The sequence below is a fragment of the Taudactylus pleione genome, unplaced genomic scaffold, assembly GCF_031769625.1.
Source record: "Taudactylus pleione unplaced genomic scaffold, aTauple2 ptg000041l, whole genome shotgun sequence".
Lineage (NCBI taxonomy): Eukaryota > Metazoa > Chordata > Amphibia > Anura > Myobatrachidae > Taudactylus > Taudactylus pleione.
Genome location: NW_028284443.1, coordinates 26,790,816 through 26,795,658, shown reverse-complemented (window position 1 = coordinate 26,795,658; position 4,843 = coordinate 26,790,816). Strand labels below are relative to the sequence as shown.

Genomic DNA, 4,843 nt, shown 5'->3' with positions numbered 1-4,843 from the left:
TTTGGACCTTGTATGTAAAAGGAAACTTAGTCTTGATTCTTCAGAAAAACAATGTCAAGCAAATAATGTGTTTTAAGAGACACTCAACCTGTTTACTAAGTATTGCTAAGATTGATATTGTACAAAGTTCACACATTAGATTGCATGGCTATATTCTTTATAAAGCATATAAATATGATGAATATATTAACTGTAAATATACCAACCCCTAATAATAATAATCTAATTTATTATAGTACTGTTAAACATCATATGAGATTTATAGATTTCCCAAGGGAAGGGAAAGTAGATATGCAAATGAAACTGGTTGGGAATTTGTGAATAAATAATATGACTTTGAGATCACACATTTATGTTTGTACATGCAACTTTACTTGCATATTACTAGCATGGTATATATAATTATGATTGATGAACAGTTGACAATAAGTGCGGATAACAATAGTTTTTAATTCACGTACGTACAGTTTGACTGCATGGATATATTATTTATAAAGCATATATATGATGAATATACTAACTGCAAATATGGAATTAAGTAAACTGTAAAGTTCCTTTTAAACTATATTTTCACAATTTCAACCCTTTAAATATACACATTTTACATGTGCTATAGTTTGTGGATTACATTGGGATGTAAAGTTCATTAACCTCCATCTTGTATGTTTTCATTTTTTCTAATTTTTTCCATCCTTGGAATAGCCCTCTGAATACAGCATAAGCCACATCAATATAATGCACAGATAAGAAGAATCAAGAATATAATTGCAAGAATAAACTATTTCAGCGCATAAAATATGTTTGAAAACCGCTTTCCCAATAGTAAAAAACCAAGTGCTAGAATCTAACCATGACCACCATGAATCATTTTCAGAGTTCTTATCATAATGTATTCATCGAAATTCTTCTTTCATATCATGAGACTCATTCATGTAGTTGGTAATAATGGCTTCTGGATTGGTAGTATCATTGGTCAAATAATTACAACAGTGAACTCCAAGATTTGTTTCAAGAGTTAGATAATATCCTCCAGTCTATGCAGTTAGATAATCCAGCACTAGACGGTGATGTAACAGTTTATTTCGAAATGCTTTTAACTCATGTCCAACATATTTGAATGTTTTATCATAAAGTTCAGTCACATTGTGAATAAATTCAGCCAGTCCACTAATTTCATGTTGATTTTCCAAATTACCCCAATTACCATACTTAAAGATGTTAGCAAAGGTGGTACCAACACAATGTTTAATTGAAGAATGTATCAGAGAAATGTATTTTTATTCACCGGAACAATGTCTCTTTGAATACGTCTGGTATCCTGCAAAAGAACTTTTATCATGTATTATAACATAAAATTGTAGTATTAGTCTGCTTAAATAGCAAATATCTTCAAAATGAATGGGCAACCATTTATAAGCATACGTTCCACATATATAATAAAGATCATTTGGTAGCAGGAATGGAACATCAAACCCTAATACCATGGTGGCAACTATCAAACTATTATTCCTAGCTTACATGTCTGAACTGTATGATCTGTCTCACTATTTGTCTCACTATTGGGAGCACTCACAGGTAGGATATAATCAAATGTCTCATTGTAAAATCTATTGTACATGATAAGCATTTAGCACTTTTAAGATTTCCTTCAATTATTCAGTACAGTGAGGGAATAAGGTTTGTGCACAGTAATGATCTTATTACAATATCCTGTCTCAACATTTCCTACTTGTATGGAGTGTTCTAGCATTGGAATAAGAAACATTCCTGCAGATGTCTAATTCTGAGGTGTAGCCTGTCTCATTTCATAGACTGTCTTATTGAAACAAATAGAATGCGTTCACTTATATGTGGAGCTAGCACAATTACTGGTGCCTTTGTCAAATTGTAGGTATCAGTAACCTTTTGTCCACAACTTAACTACAGAATCCTCACATGTTTCTGTGGTAACTATCTTAGTATTTTCAGCTTTAGAAACCGGTACTGGGGACATTGGCATATTTTGACTCAACAATGGTGTTCTGGTACAAATCCAACAATTAGTAGCATATAAAACTTTACCCAACAATGAATGATATTGCTGAATTGGATACTGTTACAAGTCCAGTCCAGGACTTGTCTCCTGCCAGTATTCCTCCTGCTCCTGACCATGCGTCTAGGTTGCTGGTTGCTAGGAGATCCAGATGTCAGAGGATTTCACATGTTTCCTCCTAGTGTTGCCTGATTGGCAGCTGATCCTATTTGGACTTCCTGGACTGGGCTATAGAGTTTTCATGTGGAACTTTTGGTTATGCAACTTACTTTCTGTGCATCCAGACTTCCAGTTATAATCAGTACACACTGCATGTACTCTGCTCACCGGCTTCTAAGTGACCCAAGTACCCCGGCGACAGCCGCATAGTTGTCTACTAAGCCATCCAGCAATTCCTGTTTCAATACCCCGTTTCAAGCATTGCTGTCTATTAGGCATCCAGGCCATCCAGCAATCCTGTTTCAATACCACGTTTTTAGCATCACTGTCTACTAGGCCCTCCAGGCAATACAGCAATCCTGCTTCTATACCATGTTTTAAGCATCGCTGTCTACTAGGCCTTCCAGGCCATACAGCAATCCTGTTTCAATACCACATTTCAAGCATCGCTGTCTACTAGGCCCTCCAGGCCATCCAGCAATCCTGCCTCAATACCACGTGTCAAGCATCGCTGTCTACTAGGCCCTCCAGGCCATCCAGCAATCCGGCTTCTATACCATGTTTCAAGCATCGCTGTCTATTAGGCCCTCCAGGCCATCCAGCAATCCTGCTTTTATACCATGTATCAAGCATTGCTGTCTACTAGGCTCTCAAGGCCATCCAGCAATCCTGCTTCTATACCACATTTCAAGCATCACTGTCTACTAGGGCCTCAAGGCCATCCAGCAATTCTGCTTCTATACCACGTTTCAAGCATCACTGTCTATTAGGCCCTCCAGGCCATCCAGCAATCCTGCTTCTATACCATGTATCAAGCATTGCATGTCTACTAGGCTCTCATGGCCATCCAGCAATCCTGCTTCTATACCACGTTTCAAGCATCACTGTCTACTAGGCCCTCCAGGCCATACAGCGATCCTGCTTCTATACCATGTTTCAAGCATCGTTGTCTACTATGCCCTCCAGGCCATACAGCAATCCTGCTTCTATACCACGTTTCAAGCATCGCTGTCAACTAGCCCCTCCTGGCCATTCAGCAACTTAAGTTTGGGCTGTAAATCTATATTCTATTGTCTGTCCTATTATATTAGCTCCTTACTGCACCATTGACATGTTGTGTTTATACTGGCTCTCCAGGTCCACCATATCACTTATAAAGTAAACTGCCATGATTTTAATATTCTGCTTGTGATTGACCATCGATGTGCCTCGTATCTCCGATATGTCCATTTCAGTCCTAGCAATGGCTAGAGGATCTTAATAGATATTTGTTTGAGTAATAACCAATATTATCCATACACCATAGTATGCACCTTTCTTCTGGTGGTTTAATACAGTAATCAGCTTCCTAACACCGGTCATTTAACTCTCTTGTTTTCCTGCTTAGAAAAGAGGAAGGAAAGGACTTATTAGAATAAACCCCATCATCCATACCAATGGATGTGTGCTCATACCATAAACCTCTGCTCGTCCTCTCTCCAAAGTAAATAAGCCCCGCTGGTGCTATAACCACAATTGTTCCCATTTTTGGCCCCTTTAAGCTTGGATCTCTGACCTTTTTTCATTACGAGCCATGGATCCAAGTGTCCTTCTCAGCAACCGTAGCTGTATCTGTAGTCAGCAGTACTTGCCAAGGACCGTCCCATCGATCTGTAAGGGAATCAGAATGTACAAAAACTTCTCATCATACCATAGTCTCTATGCTGTATTTCATCTGCTGGATCAAATGCTGATGTTGGTTGAATATCCTGTTGAGCTTTCCAAAGGTTTTGTAGCTGCTTAGACAATTGTATAACATATTGAACAGTCAATCATGTTGCAATTTCAAATCAGTCTTTGGATTAGTAACAAATCTTGGCTGCTGTCCAAACAACAGTTCATAAGGAAAGAGATTGAGATGAGGCTTAGGTGTGAGTGTTATACTATGAAGCAGCAAAGGTAGGTCTTCAGACCATGCCATTCCTGTCTCTTTTGTAAGATTAGCTAGCCTAATTTTTATGACACCATTCTGCCTCTCGACCTTTGCAGAAGATTTCCATTCCCATCATTTCACACATTTTTTGAAAAACTTTCCTGTAAAATGAGATCCCCAGTCACTTTCAATAACACAAGGTAAACCATATCTACATACAAATTCCTGCAAAATTTTCTTAGTGGTAAACTGTGTGGCATCTGAGGCCGTAGGCCAGGCCTTCAACCAGGAAAGAGAAAGAGAGTCCATATCTGGTGCACAGAGTAGATAACTAAAATGCAACCTTTATTTGTTAGTTTTAAAATTACATACCATCCACATACATAGCGAGAAGGGTAGAAAAATGTGTAATAAAAAAAAACGTCCCACTGTGTATTTATTCACGTTGATTCCAATTGAATTCGCCTATATTGTGTTGTGTATTCAGGCACAATCATCGTTTACACTGATATAAACTTCATAGAGTCTCATTTATGTTGAATAATAAAACAATATATTAAATCCATAATTTCAGTGTGATTCACAGTTATTTTCTGATGTAACTTTGTATAGTTATTATACCCAAATATATATATATTGTATTCTGAATCAATGGAATCTAAGTACTCTATCTCTCTTCATATGAGGAATATAGCAATTCTTGTTTGTTGCCCTCTTAATTATTCCCCTTGCATGTGGAC

General features: G+C 37.6%; 1 pseudogene; it reads right to left on the bottom strand.

Annotated features, from left to right (window-relative positions):
• Positions 1-677: 677 nt before the first annotated feature.
• Positions 678-3,716, bottom strand: LOC148538048 (uncharacterized; annotated as a pseudogene).
• Positions 3,717-4,843: the final 1,127 nt, after the last annotated feature.